At 42.8% G+C, this 16,712-nt stretch overlaps 1 pseudogene; it reads right to left on the bottom strand.

The window, feature by feature from the left end:
• Positions 1 to 695: 695 nt before the first annotated feature.
• Positions 696 to 1,122, bottom strand: LOC137775489 (large ribosomal subunit protein eL28 pseudogene; annotated as a pseudogene).
• Between the last annotated feature and the right edge of the window lie 15,590 nt (positions 1,123 to 16,712).

Raw genomic sequence — 16,712 nt, 5'->3', positions numbered from 1 at the left:
TGGCTGTGTTGGGTCCTCGTTTCTGTGCGAGGGCTTTCTCTAGTTGCGGCGAGCGGGGGCCCCTCTTCATCGCGGTGCGCGGGCCTCTCACTATCACGGCCTCTCTTGTTGCGGAGCACAGGCTCCAGATGCGCAGGCTCAGTAGTTGTGGCTCACGGGCCCAGTTGCCCCGCAGCACGTGGGATCTTCCCAGACCAGGGCTCGAACCCGTGTCGCCTGCATTGGCAGGCAGATTCTCAACCACTGCGCCACCAGGGAAGCCCTCAATTTCAGTATTTAACTGCAGGTTATAATACCCAGCTCAAAGAATTTTTGGGATAAAGAAATCAGATAATGCAAGTGGAAGGAAACCCGATAAACTCTAAAGCCCTAGCAAACAGTCATTTAGTCAGTCATTTATGCATTTTTCATCAACTGTTTATTGAATACCTACTGCATGCTAGCTACAGTTCTAGGCACAAGCAATATGAACGTCGCTGAGACAATGTCCCTCTCCTCACAGAGCTTAAAATTTAATGTAGAAGGCCTGTGAAAGGTTAATTTTATGAGCCAGCCTGGCTGGGCCACCATACCTAGATATTTGGTCAAACATTATTCTGGATGTTTCTGTGAGGGTGTTTTGTTGTTGTTGTTTTGTTTTGTTTCCCCCCCCCCCCCCCCCCCGCCCCGGCTGACAGCTTTATTGCTGTGGGGAAGGGGACAGATCGCTCAGGAGCTCTTGGTGGGACGGGTCCGCTTCCTCGGCACCATCACAGGCTTCTGGCTGCGCAGGACGTTGCTGGCTCTGCAGAGGGCGGCCATGCGCAAATCCGGGCGCTACTTGTTGTTTCGGATTATGTGCTGGATGCTGGTGAGGGTGGCCCGGGCGTTCTTGTTGATGCTGGTCCGCACGTAGGAAGTGGCCAGCTTTCGCGGGCTGGATCTCTGCTTCGTGACCGCCACGACCCCTTTGCCGGCCACCGCCGGCTCCACGCCCACAGTCTTGCGGGGAATGAGCCCATTGTAGCGGAAGGAGTTGCGGGCCTTCAGGTTATTGGGCTCGGGGCCGTACATCTGCCTCTTCCTCTTGATCAAGAAGCTGGAGCAGTTCTGCACGACCATCCATTGCAGACGCGCGGACATGGTGGCACCTCCTCTCGTTGCGGCGGCCGGCGATGGAAAGAGGGGGGTGTTTTGGGATGAGATTTACATTTAAGTGATGGATTTCGAGTACAGCTGGTTGTCCTCCATAATGTGGGCAGGCCTTGTCTAATCAGTTGAAGACCTAAAAAGAACAAAGAAGGGACACCTTCCTCCCCAACCCAACCCAGTCCCCCGCAAGAAGAATTCTACCAGCAGACTGTTTCGGACTTCAACTGCAACACCAGCTTTCCTGGGGCTCTAGCTTGATGGCCTTTATACTTGAACTGCAGCACTGGCTCTTCCTCGGTCTCCAGCTTGCCAGCCCACCCTGCAGATTTTGGACTTGCCAACTTCTATAATCACATGAACAAATCCCTCAAAAAAAAAATCTTTTTCTACATACAAGTATCCCCTGCTTTTCGAAAGTACGCTTTACGCCACTTCACTTTCATGAAAGATATACAAACATTAGTACCTGTTTTCACTAACCAAAAGAAATCGGAAGAGGATTTTCACTTTCAGGGAAAAAGGTGAAAAGTGAAAACAGCGTTAAGTAAGCATTTGTTTTGCAACGAGCCATTATAGAGACCGCATCCAGCCCCAGCTTTGAGAGTGGCCCTGCAAGTTCCTTCCCCAGGATCTACACTCAGCATTTCAGCGTCAAGCTGCCATAGCTTTGAACTACGACTCTGAGCATCTCTGCTTTATCTTGATTTATTTTGTGCACCCGTTAGCAAGATGTGTCCTAAGGTAATTGCCTCTTTGTTTTGTGCCATTTCAGCTTAAGAAAGGTTTCATAGGAAGGCTGTACTTCCAGATAACTGGGAAAACCTGTATTTACACATTCTATTGGTTCTGTTTCTTTGCAGAACCCTGACTAATACAGATTTTGGTACCAAGAAGTGGGGTGCTGCTACAACAAATACCTAAAAATGTGGTAGAGTCTGGAGGAGTTCTGAGACACACGCTAGAAAAAGCCTAGATCACCTGGAAGAAATTGTTGGTAGGAGTATGAATGATAAAGGCGATTCTGGTGAAGTCTCAGATGGAAATGAGGAACATGTTATTGAAAATTGGGGGAAAGTTGATCCTTGTTATGAAGTACCAAAGAACTTGGTGGAATTGTGTTTTAGTGTTTTGTGGAAAGTAAACTTTGTGATAAAATAGGATATTTAGCTGAGGAGATTTCTAAGCAAACTGTTAAAGGTATGATTTCCCCTCGCTGCTTATAGTAATGTGAGAGGAGAGAAATAAATTGAAGGAGGAATTGTTAGGCAAAAAGGAACCAGAAATTGAGGATTTGGAAAATTCTCAGCCTATCCATATGGCAAAAAACAAGAAAGCTTGCTCTGGAGAGGACACCATGGGTATGGCTGGAAAATCATTTGATAAAGGGATTAGGAGTGAAATTCCTGGGTTTAATCAGCCATCTCAGCAGAATCTAGCAATAGAGTTGGTGTTACACCGGCAGAAACACTGCCAGACTAGACTAAAAGGTGAAGAGATAAGACAAATTGAAGGAAGGCTATCAGACTTCTGAGATTCTACAGGATAGGGCAATAGATCTATCAACATGTGTTATCCTTTAAGGGAAGAATGACCCTGATTCATGATGATATCATGGGAATGATATCAGAGAGCTGCCACTCCCACCACAGACCTAGCGCACACAGGCCATCAAGGCAAGGCTCTCTCCTCCTCAGGTTCAGTGGGTCAGGCCAGTGGCCAGGGCTGAGGGAGCAACAGGGCCACCTCAGTGGGCCTGGAGGTCAGAGCACTGAGCCATAAGAATTATTTTTGAGACTTAAAATTTAATGGAATATTGATTTCATGGATATGACAACAAAAGCACAGGCAACAAAACCAAAAATAAACAAATGGGACTACATCAAACTTAAAAACTTTTGCTCATCAAAGGACACAATAACAGAGTGAAAAGGCAACCTATGGAATGGGAGAAAATATTTGCAAATCATATATCTGATAAGGGGTTAATATCCAGATTACATAAAGAACTCATCAACAAAATAATCAAATAAACTGATTAGAAAATGGGCAAAGGACAGGAACAGACATTTCTTCAAAGAGGATATAAAAATCGCCAACAAGCATATGAAAAGATGCTAAACATCATTAATCATCAGAGAAATGCAAATTAAAACCACAATGAGATATCTCTTCACACTCATTAAGATGGCTACCATCAAAACAAACAAACAAAAAACCCCAGAAAATAACAAGTGTTGGTGAGGATGTGGAGAAATTGGAACTATTGTGCACCATTGGTGGAATAATAAAATAGTGCAACTGCTATGGAAAACAGTATGTCAGTTCCTCAAAAGATTAAAAACTTCTAGGTACTGAAAGTATTGAAAGCAAGGGCTCAAAGAGGTATCTGCACACCCATGTTCACAGCAGCACTATTCACAATAGCCAAAGATGAAGCAACCCAACTGTCCATCAGTGGATGCATGGATAAATGAACTGTGGTGTATACATACAATGGAATAGTATTCAGTCTTAAAAAAGAAGGAAATCTTGTCACATCCTACAACAGGATGAACCTTGAGGGTATTGTGCTAACTGAACTAAATTAGTCAAAAAACACACTGTATGATTCCACTTAAATGAGGTGTCTAAAGTCGTCAAACTCATAGAAACAGAAAGTCGCATGGTGGTTGCCTATAGCTGGTGAGAGAAAGAAAAGGGGACCTGTGGTTTAATGGGTACAGAGCTTCCGGTTTTTGTTTTTGTTTTTGTTTAATTTTATTGAAGTATAGTTGACTAACAACGGTGTGTTAGTTTCAGGTGCAGAGTTTCAGTTTTGCAAGATGAAAAAGTTCTGGAGATCTGTTTCACAACAATATGAATATACTTAACATTACTGAACTGTACACTTAAAAGTGGTTAGGATGGTGAATTTTATGTTATGTGTTTGTTACCACAATAAGAAACAAAAGGGAAAAAAATCTAATGGAATTTACCTTGCCAAGTTTTGGACTTGTTTGGGACTCTTGACCCCTTCCTTCTTTCCGATTTCTCCCGTTTTGGAATGGGACTATCTATCCTATGTCTGTCCTACCACTGCATTTTGGAAGCACAATAACGTGTCTGCTTTCAGAGGTTCATAGCTGGAGAGGAATTTTGCCTCAGGTTGAATCATACCTCAGGTCTCACTCACACCTGATCTGGATGATATTCAGATGAGACTTTGTAGTTGGAATGGATACTGGAATGCGTTAAGCCTTTGGGGGCTGTTAGGGTGGAGGTAATTGTACTTTACATGCGAGAAGGACATGAATTTGGGGGGGCCAGAGGGTGGGGTGTTACAGACTGAACTGTGTCCTCCTAAAATTCACATGCTGAACCCCTAACCTCCAGTACCTTAGAACATGACTGTCTTTGGAGACAGGGCCTTTGAGGGGGTGATTAAGCTTAAGCGAAGTCGTAAGAATGTGACGTAATCCGACGTGACTAGTGTTCTTATAAGAAGAGAAAGAGACACCAGGGGCGCGCACACAGAGGACAGGCCTTTTACGGACACAGCAAGGAGGCAGCCACCTGCACGGAGACAGGTCTCAGGAGAAGCCAGCCCTGATCTTGGTCTTCCAGCCTCCAGACCTGTGAGAACGTAAATTTCTGCTCTTTAAGCCACCCAGGGACTTCCTGGAGGTCCAGTGGTTAAGACTCCACACTCCCAAAGCAGGGGGCACAGGTTCGATCCCTGGTCGGGGAACCAAGATTCCCGCATGCTGCTGTGTGGAGTGGCCAGAAAAAAAAAAAAAAAAAAAAAAAAAAAACCCACCCAGTGTGTGGTATTTTGTTATGGTAGCCCTAGCAGACTACTACAACAGACAGCAAACAAACACACAAATACATAATGTCAAGTAATGATAAGGGAGCACTTGGGAGAATATATGAGCAAGGTACGGTAATAAAGAGTTGGGGAGGAGGGTTATTTAAGGCAGGGTGCTGAGGGTAGATCTCAGTAGAGATGACATTTGAACAGAACCCTGAATGACGTGAGGGAGCAATTCTTGGGAGCATGTGTGAGAAGACCGTTCCAAACGGAAGGCATTTCAAACACAAAGACACCAAGCGAAGGATGTGCTCTTGGCCTGGTGCCCAAAGACTGAGGGGCAGGAGTGTGGTGAACCAGGGGCGGAGAGGATGGAGAAGCTGTTGGAGAGATAAGCAGGAGTCTGATCACGCAGGGGCATGGTAAGGGATGGCTTGGAGCCTGGATTGTATTCTAAATGTGACAGGAAGCCAGGAAGCTACAAAGCCATTTTAGGTTTTGGGGTGAAGGAGTAACCTTAGTTGATTTATGTTTTTAAAAATGTATTTGCTGTTGAATGGAGAAGATGAGAGAGGAGAGCAAGAGTGGAAACAGAGACCAACTGGGAGGCCACTGGTCCAGGTGAGAAATGATGAGGGCTTGGACGACGGCGGTAGTAGTGGCAGTAGTGAGTCGTTGTATTTGAAATATATTTTCTAGATACAACCAACAGGAGTAACTAACTGGATGTTGGGCGTGAGGAAAAAAACAAGGAGTCAAGAATGATCCTAAGGGTTTTGGCCTGGGTAACTGGAGTTGCCATTTAGTTCAGTCAGGAAAACAGAGAGAGGAGGGGTCAAATCAAGAGTTTTGTTTTAGACATGTGAAGTCTGAGATATCGTTAGGATACTCACTGATAATAGTGCACTAATAATAGAACACTCTCCTTGTTTTCCCCAGCTTCTGGCAATATACATATACAAAAGATATGGTTCCTGCCTTTACGGTCTCATGGAAGGGGGTGGAGAGTGACATATAAATCAATTTTTTTTAAATTAATAGGTTTTATTTGGGGGGAGCAGTTTCATGTTTACAGAAAAATTGCTTAGAAAGTACCCATATACTTCCTCACCTTCCGTATTATTAACATCTTGCATTAGTATGTACATTTGTTAACAACTGATGAACATTCATTGACATACCTTAGTCACCCGAAGTCCATAGTTTACATTAGGGTTCACTCTTGGTCTTGAACATTTTACAAATTTGGAACAATCACCCATCATTACAGTATCATATGGAATAGTTCCACTGCCCTAAAAGACCTCCAGCTGTTCATCCCTCCCCCCCACCCATCCCCCACCCCCAATCCCTGGCAACTAGTGATCATTTTACTATCTGCACAGTTTCGCCTTTTGCAGAATGTCATATAGTTGGAATCATACAGTATGTAGCCTTTTCAGATTGGCTACTTTCACTTATTAATATGCATTTTAGGATCCTCTATGTCTTTTCATGGCTTGATAGCTCATTTCTTTTTAGTGCTGAATAATATTCCATTGTCCGGGTATACCATATTTTATCTCTTCACCCACTGAAGGACATCTCGGTTGCTTCCAAGTTTTGACAGCTATGAATAAAGCTGTTATAAATACTCACATGCAGGTTTTTGTGTAGACGCAGCTTTTCAACTCATTTGGATAAAATACCAAGGAATGTGATTGCTGGATTGTAAACAAGTATTTTAAATGTCAATTTCTATACAAGGGCCAACAGGGAACACAGACTATTGCTTGCAGGAAGCAAAGAGCTTTCTTTGAGTTCCTTAAGTTTACTCTAGCAATGCTCTAAAACTATAAATGTGCTTCTTTCTCTGTATGACTATTAGTCTGACACTATCACCAGGATACCCCTGCCTGGCTCATTTACAGGAAGACAGCCACTGAATAGCGATAACTGAAGTGCTCGTGCTGACTCACATCCACCTTTTCAAAACACCATAAGCAAGTGCCAATCTACTGATGACGGAGGAAGCAAAGTCACTTTTCAGTACGTTTCATAATTAAATGTCTATGTTCTTTAAGCAGAGGTCTTCCTTAACTTTGGTGAGCCCAACTCCGCCCAAAAAATCCATCAAGTTCTATACGAAGAGAAAAGCTACTGAAGCTCTAGGGTGGTGTTTATTCATATGGGGTTCTAAGATGGACCAGGCAGGTATACAAACCCCCTAAAAGTGTATGCAAATATTGTATTTCAGTGTACTTTTCTGAGGGGTAGGGGGACCATAAGCTCTTAACCACAGTCCCCAAAAAAGTGCAAGATCAGAAAACAGCCAAAGGAGCTGCCAAACCTTGGGTGTGTAAGAAGGGGGAGGAGAAGAATCTGACCTCCCCCGGGTCATCAGATGAACTGTAGTGAGGAGACCTCGGGCATTGTCTGCTTTCACAGTGGTTCACCGCCCACTCTTAGAGAAGGTCTGGGCTCTAATTCCCTCCTAGCAGGGGGGAGGGCAAGAGTCCAAAGTCCTCCAGGAGTGCAGGAATGGTGCTCTCTATTACTAAGGTACTTTAGCAAGAAGTAAAGCCAATCCTCAGAACAGGGCATAGTCTGAACAGACTAAAAATCTTCACCTTTACGCATACACTTGGTCACGGTAATATATTAGCATTGCCTTTAGCAACTCAAAGAGGAAGAGCTGTGAAACGGTAAAGGCAAAGCTCTCTCGAGCTAAACTTTGAATCATGAGATCTCCTCATTAAAACTGTCCACACTGTATGCAGACGACAGATTTTGTCCAGTGCCAAGCATGTGCCACCCAGGGTTCTGGTCACTGTACTTGTAACCATTCTACATCTCCCACATATGCTTCCTTTACAAGAGCCATGTGGTCTTTCTGTGTAGTGAAAAATCGGCTTCCCTAATTTACACAACTTTCTTACAAATAATTGAGGCCATTCGGACTTCTTGTTTTCAGCCTCAAATTGAATCAGGCAGTCACAGAAATATTTGGATGAGGCGGGCCCAGAAACCCAAGAATCTCTTCTGGTCTGTGTCTACCCTGTAGGTTAGCCCCGCCTGCCCGCGTTTTTTTAGGAGGCTGCTACGTAAGAGAGTGCAGACGTGCTTCGTAGACCGTAGACCGTCAGCCAAATCTCCGTGGCGACCAGTTCCATCACTCAAAGCTGACCAAAGTCTCCCCACCCTTTATTCTTCTGCTTCTCCCCTCCTCCAACGGAATTTATTTCGTGCTAATGCTACCCAGGGATGCAGGCAGTATCTTTATCTCCCCCGTTGTCCTGTTTTTCCTCATCCTCTTTGGCTCTCCTTCTCCATTGGACATGAATCTGCACAATCCCATGGTGTAAAGCCCTGAGTACTTCTTCCATGGTAGGATGCAGATTTATTGAATGAATGTGTACTTATTTCAAAAATGTGTGCAACGAGTGTTGACTTTGATGGCCTGACCCTATAATCCTATAACTGTTCAAATGGGGGGGAAGTTACTTTGATTACAATCACAGTCTAAATTCTTTAAATATTAAGTTCCAGGTGGACTTTTTAATCCAACTTAATTCCAATTACATGTAAATGGCTGTTTTAAGCTACTTGTAAATAAACAAGTTTATACATGTTTTTACAAAATTAAGAGGAACAAGATAATCCATTAAATTTCATACTCTTGATGAGTGGCCCTTTAAGAGCTTTGAGTCTTAGCTTGATATTCTCAGGCCAGCTCCCTCTCGATACTGTTAATAAGCAGAAACAGATCAACATACTGATAGCAAGAATGAGGAAGAAAGACAAATGGCCTGAAAAGCCCACAGTGGGATATAGATCTGGGTTAATTCATTTATGCATTTGTTTAGCTCTGCTATGTTGCCAGGCCCAGTTTTAGATACTGGGGATATTGTGGTGGTAAGAGAACTGCCAGTCCCTGCTCCCGTGGAGCTTAAATTCAAGTGGATTGGGGTTATGTACATGTTTTTACTTTTTTAAAAAAAAATTATTCATTTTCTTTATTTTTGACTGAGTTGGGTCTTCGTTGCTGCGTGTGAGCTTTCTCTAGTTGCGATGAGCGGGGGCGACTCTTCGTTGCGGTGCGCGGGCTTCTCATTGCAGTGGCTTCTCTTGTTGTGGCACACGGGCTCTAGGTGCGCGGGCTTCAGTAGTTGTGGCTCATGGGCTCTAGAGCACAGGCTCAGTAGTTGTGGCGCACGGGCTTAGTTGCTCTGCGGCATGTGGGATCTTCCCGGACCAGGGCTCGAACCTGGGTCCCCTGCATTGGCAGGAGGATTCTTAACCACAGAGCCACAAGGGAAGCCCCGTTTTTACTTTTTATTTCTATTAAAAAAATTTTTGTGGGGGAGTGGGGGGTGTTCCCTGGCGGTCTAGTGGTTAGGATACAGCGCTTTCACTGCTGTGACCTGGGTTCAGTCCCTGGTCGGGAAACTGAAATCTCACAAGCTGCGCAGCGCATTCAAAAAAAAATTCCTTTAAAGCAAGTGTAGCTAAGAGCATGGATTCTGGAGCCAGGCATCCTGGGTTTCAATCCTAGCTCTGACACTTGCATTGTGTGATTTGGGGAAGGTCATTTAGCCTCACTGTGCTTCTATTTCCTCACCTGTAAAATGAAGGTAATAATAGAGTCTACTTCATAAGATTCATTATGAGAATTAAATCATTTAATATGAGTAAAGTACTTAGAATAGTGCCAGTGTATATTAAGTGTCACATAAGTGTTTGTCAAATTAAAAAAAAAAAAAAAAAAGAAACAAATGTATCTATTTAATTTCATAGCAGAATACATATGCTCAGAGATACAGAAGCTACTGCAGGTCATGAATTAAAGCTTAGATCCCAATTTTTTCAAAGAACCTAAAGACTTTCCAAAGATTCTCCAATTACATGGGAGAAGTTCAAACAAATCATCACAGAACTATTCTCTTCTATAGTAGTAGTAAGAGGTTCTTGATAAACTGAAGGTGTTTTTATTACGTGCCTGGTTCTTATCAGGTTACGTCATTTACAATTCACAACAATAGTTTAAATTTATTATTATCATCCTGATTTGCCATGAGAAATCTATAAGTAATTTGCTCAAGGACCCACGATTTGGGGCAGAACTAGCGGTCTGACTGTACTATAGTATATTCCTGTAGATTAAGAGACAGATACAGCCAATGTAGGTTCAGAACAAACTAGGATAGCCAGTGTTTCCCTGTTCTCACCCCCTACCCTTTACCACCTAGAAATGGGGCCTGTTCTTCCTCCCTTCTTAAGCAGCTGATCATAAACAGGAAGCATAGCTGGGTGCAGTAAGTCTGTGGCTGAGGATAAGTGGCTGTAGACAGACATCCTCCTAGGTGGAGCCTACCTGAGGGAAGAAACACTCCTGCTACTTATCAGGGTTGTCTTTGTCAACAAGAAGCACCAAAAGGAAAAAAAAAAAGAGGGGTATCCTTCAGGAATAATGGATTTGGAGAGCCCAGTGCCTGCTTTTGTACCACCCATAAACTAAGAACATTTTTACATTTTTGGAAAAAAATAAAAATAAGAACTATATTTCATTGACTTGTAAAAACTATATAAAATTCAAATTTCAGTGTCCATAGGTAAAGTTTTACTATACACAGCCATGCTCATTTATTTATACAAGGGCAGAGCTGAGTAGTTATGACAGAGACTCTATGGCCTGCAAAGCCTAAGATATTTAGTATCCGATGCTTTACAGTAAAGTTTGCCAACTTCCGAGTTAGGCAGTTGATGAATCAAGAGGAACAAGGCCATAAAGTTGTAAAAACCCATAGTATGGGGTTATACTAGGCCCAGGTCAGGGGAAAGAATGGGATGGAGCAGTGCAGCAGGAGGAGAGGGTGAAGAGAGAGAGAATGGAATACATCTGGGTGGGATACAGACATCCTGAGAGGTAAAAAACCTCTGAGGACTTCCTGTTAGAGAATGCAACAAAGTGGGCCCACCAAGATGGAGATGCAAAAGGCCGGAGACTAAGCAATAGGAAATTATTCTCCAAATTTCTCTCACACCACGTAATAGGGACTGGGAAAAACACTTACCAAGGTTGAGTGTGACCTCCCAAACTGGTTCCCTAGGTTCACCCAGGGCTGATAGGTTCACCTGTTCTTTTTACTTATCTATATAGAAACACAGTATAGATATTATTGGGCTGGCAAAAAACTTTGTTTGGGTTTTTTCATAACAGCTTATGGAAAAACCGGAACAAACGTTTTGGCCAACACAATATCACACCTAAATCCCTAAGCAGCTACTTTGAACACAGCACTGCCCTCCAAATATTTTTTCCATTTTATCGAGATATAAGTGACATACTGCCCTGTATAAGTTTAAGGTGTACGGCATAATGATTTGACTTGTGTACATCATGAAATGATTATCACAGTAAGTTTTGTGAACATCGATCATCTCAAATAGACAAAACATTTTTAAAATAGAAAAAAAAATTTTTGTGATGAGAATGCTTAGGATTTAGTCTTGTACCAAATTTCATATATAACATACAGTAGTGTTAATTATGTTTATCATGTTGTACATTACGTCCTGGTGCTTATTTATCTTATAACTGGGAGTTTGTACCTTTTGACCGCTTTCATCCAGTTCCTCCTCCCTTCACTCCCCGCCTCTGGTAACCACAAATCTCTTTTTCTACAATTTGTTTCTTTTTGAAATATAATTGACCTAGACTGCCCTCCTTTAAGGAGGGGAAAACTCAGGACTGGATTAAAGAAGTGGCTAATCGAGTGGCTAACTTAGTGGACTGATGGATGATCTCCCAACGCAGTCTTCCTATCTTCCTTAGCTACATGTCATTTTCTGTGACCCCCGAAAAGGTGGCAGTCACACTGCATTTTATATCAGTGCTGAAGATGGTATAGGGAAGAGGGCTGTAAGGACGGCTGAAGTGTACAGTGATGCACTGTGAGACTGTTGCCAGGGATTTCTGTGTCTTCTAATATTCCTTTTTACAGTTGGTAAGTGGAAGTAACAAAAGTTGGAAACTGGAGCCAAAATGTTACCACGTCCATCACCCACTTACCTAATGAAATCATGTGTGAAGAAATGGGATGCGGAGACTAGTAGAGAACAAGGACCTTAGTGGACTCAGGTCCCTCGATAAATCATTATAAATAGAACACATTATTAAACCTAGATCATTAATTTGCTTATTCTACACTTACTGATTTCTATCACTGCTTGCTGCTGAGTCGTATTTTAAAACACACTATGGGAGCCTGTTTTAAAAAATAAAGTCAATCTCTACATAATTTTTTTAAAATCCTGCATAATTCTACAATATCAATATAAATGATTGTTCTAATTAATTTCTTCGCAAATTTAAGATTTTAATGTGGCACAATAGGTGTGTTTAAAGTAGAACACGTTGAATTTTCTAATGATTAACTTTCTACAATATGTCGGATGCTGTTTTGAAGACACATATATTACTTGCTGATTATGTTTACCCAAAGTCCTAAAAAGTTTACATGAAGGGGCACTACCAAGTTCATAACTAAAATATAATGCACAAACAGAATGTCATGATACATAAATCGCCTCGTTTTTTAAAACGGGGCGCTGGCTTATTTTTCTCCACGGTACAAAAAGGGAAAGATAAACACCAACAGAGGAATGTATTTACATCTCAACTGAAGGGAAAATGAATGAGGCAGGAAAAGAAGAGTCCCAGAATTAGAGTTTTTTCCACTTTCCTGGTTTCTCCTCTCAAGCACTTCTTCAGCCATGGTAGCGCGCCGAACAACTCCCCGTTTGACTGCAACCTGCTTTTTCTCCATTTCCCTACACAAGTGTATGCTCTTCTTTGAGGCCTTCGTTAATTCTTAACTGCTTTTCCCCTCCCAATCTTGAAGCGTCTTTCTCAGCGTCTTATTCGTTCTAAATCACCTCTTCTCTCGGTACCAGCTCTCTCCCTCTCCTGCACTCACATCCCCCCATCCAGTTTCCAAGCCCCCTTTCCCCTCACTTGCTCTCTACTCTCCTTCTTCTAAGCCCACCCCTCCGCCCCCGCCGGCCTCGGCCCTGCCCACTGGTATCTCTCCCTCCTTGGCCAAAATTGGCCCGACGAAGAGACCAAGAGCTGACACAGACGGAAAACACACGTGCAGTGACCGTCTGGGGCGGGGACGCACGGCCGGGGGCTGAACAGGATGCCCCGCCGCGGGTGCTGTGCCTTCCCGCACGTCCGCGCCTGCGCCCCGCCCCCGGCCAGATGCTGAGGGGGCCCGGCAGGCGCGCCCGCCCCGGTCCTCGGAGAAAACTGTAATTTCCTGAATGTGACGCATCTCTAGGGAGATGCAAAATGTTCCACAAGGGTTCTGCCTCTAGGGCAGGTTTTTGTTCTAGGCAACTAATCCCAAACCGCCCTTTCAGCGCCACTCGGCAGCTGCTCCTCGACCTTACCCCGACTGTTTAGCCTCGGGTCTGGTCTGGTCTTGTTTTCTGTTCTTTTCTCTCCCCTTCTGCCTCCCTTCTCCCCTCTTCTCTTTTCTGTTTATATTGCACATTTCACATTACCACATGGCCTCGGATCTTTACAAAATCGCCCCGTTCTTCACGTACCTGCAGCACCCTGATTCTATTTTTTGAAGTCAATTTCATTTACATGCTGGGTGTCCAGGGCGATGACTTTTGACAGATATACGCACCCATGCACCCACCGCCCGACAGATTTGCATCTTACAAAGTGTCCTCAGCACACTGATTCCTGCTGCAGTTCCTGTCATTTTTTAATCATACTGTACAGTTTTAGTCTCATGCATTCACCTTTTTCATATATTGGCAAATATTTATTAAGTACCTTCTATGAAACACACACCGATGTTACAGAGATTAAAAACTAAAACTTCTCAATTTAAAAGGGAAGGCAATACACTGCGACTCATGCTTTCTGCTCTCTTTCCACTTACGTATTTCTGATCATCCCCCCACCCCCTTTTAGACCCTCAGACAACTTGGTCAGCTGACTAACCCTTCCTGAGAAATAAATGACTTCTTTCTTCCTAAGTTTTCTTTTTTCCTGAGGAAGGCTGAAGGTGAAGGAAGCACACTAGACCCAGAACAGCTGCTGAGGAGAAAGCAGGGTGGGAAAGCACTAAAATGGGGAGAATTCCCTGGAGGTGTGGATGGGAGTCTTAATGAGAGTGGGGATTGTCACAGGCACTGTTCCCAAACAAATAAAGTCCGAGAATGCAGCTGTAAAGGCTACTGGAAGGCTCTTTGGGCAGGGGGACAGGATGTAAGTCTCTGGGATAGACTCATAAAAGAAAATGTCAGCATACACCATTGAGTTTAATCAGACACGTTTAGAAAAGATGGGAAAGTAGGCTACTGACCAGGGATGAAGAAAATTTGAAGACCGCCCCTGTCCCTAAAGGGTATGCTATTTGGTGGGGAGGGTGAAAAATCAATCTAAGAAAAGTAGGCATGGGAATTCCTTGGTGGTCCAGTGGTTAGGACTCCACGCTCTCACTGCGGAGGGCCCGGGTTCAATCCCTGGTCGGGGAACTAAGATCCCATAAGATGCGCAGCCAAAGAAAGAAAGAAAGAAAGAAAAATACAGAAAGAAAGAAAAGCAGGCATAAGGACACAAAGGTGAAAACTGAAAGGAAGGAAAAACAACAACAAAAAGATTGGTTGCAATGTTGATGTAAACATAGCCCTCTTCCTGAACCAGTGACACAGGGCTTCCACTTCCCTTTACTGTCACATGTTGCTCAAGTCTAGAAACGGAGATGTCTGACCACCAACTTCAAGCGAGGGGATAACCTCTAGATCCACATAGTAGACGTTCAGATTACAAAACCGAGCCTCTTAACAGTGCTGAGCTATTTGAGTTGAAACATTAAAAAAAAAAAAAAGAATTTGTCCTCTAGCGGTGTTAGAAGTGAGGGTGAGTTCTTTCTTCCTTTTATGTCTTTTTCTTTCTTTTTTCTGCTTTACTTAAGCATAATACACAAACAGGAAAGCAGGTAAAAATGCGTTAATGTTAAGTATACAGCTGGGTGAATATTTACATCCATATTCACCTGTACAGTACAACCACCACCCAGATTAAGATCCAGATTCTAGAACACTTCTAGCTCCCTGGAAGGTTTCCTTGTGCCTGTCTATAGCCTCCCTCCCCAGAGGAACCCACTATACTGACTTCTATCATCATCAATTAATTTTGTTGTTCTTGATCTCTGTAAATGGAATCATATAGTATGAACGCTTTTGTGCTAGGATTTTTTTTTTTTCACTTAACATAGTGTCTATGAGTATTACGTGGTGTGAATCAGCAGTTCATTCCTTGTTACTGCTGAGTAGTATTCCATTTACGGATATGCCAAAATTTATGTATCCAGTCTCCTGTTGATGTACACATTCACGCTACTCCATTATTGTTTTTAGTTTTGAGCCATTATAAAACATCCCTGTCACCTGCCATACATATGAATTCTTTTCTCTTGGGTGTATACTTAGGAATTGGATTGCTGTGTTGCTATTTTTTTGGCAATAAATAATAAATTCTAAATAAAAACAAGTGAGCTACATCTCTGTCTTAATATGTGTATGGCATTTTAATAAAAATCTTTTATATACATTGTTTTAATTGATCTTCAAAATTTTTTTGTGAAGTAAGAAGAGTAGGTAATGCTATCTCCATTTTACAGGTAGAAACTGAAACAGGGAGATTTAAATGCCCAATTTAAAGTCATAAAATTAAGAAGTTATGAATTAGGACTAGAAACCACATTTCTAGTCCTAATTGATGACTCAAATTCATTTTTCCTTTTCTCAGATATAGAAAACTGCTGTTTCTTATTGTTTTTATTAGATGTTATCCAGCCTCATGTGAACGGAGAGGTCACCCAAATGTCCAGGTTCCCTGGACTGTCCTAGTTTAGCACAGAAAGGCCCTGGGCAAACTGCGATGGTTGGTCACTCTGCAGAACAAAGAAAGGAGTCAAATGGGTATCACAGCTTGCAACTGGGCATAAAAAAACAAAACCTATCTGATTTAGCTCGTTCACACTCCTCCATTCCCAAAGAAAAAGATATTTTTAATCAAAGAGCAATGCAATATCCACACATTTATGTACCATGTATGTCAGTTGTGGTCCCTGACTCTCGAAATCATCTAGACTAGTGCTACTCAAGTTGTGGTCCCTGGGCCAGCAGCACCAGCATCTCCAGGGAGTCCGTTAGAAATGCAAATAAAAAACCCTCTACCCCCACTTACACTCCCCTCTCTCCCGACCTAAGAATCCGAATTTCTAAGGGGTGGAGTTCAGGAATTTGTGTTTAACAAGCTCTCCAGCTGGGGTCAAGGGAAGCAATGGGAAAGGGAGCTCAGGTTTGAGAAGTACTTATCTAGCCCATTTCCTTTACAGATAGATGGATCCTATCTGGTTTTAAAGGTATCTCTGGGGAATAATTTGAAAAGAACAAAGGAGCCACTTCCAGACTCCACCTCATCAATACCCCACAACTCTTGCGTATGCAATATGGGTTAGAAATGGGATTTTTGAGTCTGAATTAAACGTTTGCATACTCTTCTAGACTTTATGTGTGTCCATAACCAGCAAACAGGAAAAGTGGTTTAATAATTGACCCTACGGGCACTCCCTTCCAATTTTAAGGGGTAAAGCTAAGTAAGGGAAACTAATTTCAATTTATCTTGTTTAGCCTAATCAGTCTAAGGGGAAACATAAACAGCCTGATTTTCTTCTCTCCATATGGAATATCGAGTCTTCCCAGAAAGATGTTAATCCTATGC

The sequence above is a fragment of the Eschrichtius robustus genome, chromosome 13 (genome assembly GCF_028021215.1).
Source record: "Eschrichtius robustus isolate mEscRob2 chromosome 13, mEscRob2.pri, whole genome shotgun sequence".
NCBI classification, from domain to species: domain Eukaryota; kingdom Metazoa; phylum Chordata; class Mammalia; order Artiodactyla; family Eschrichtiidae; genus Eschrichtius; species Eschrichtius robustus.
The sequence above is the reverse complement of the archived record's forward strand: the minus strand, read 5'-3'. Positions and strand labels throughout refer to the sequence as shown.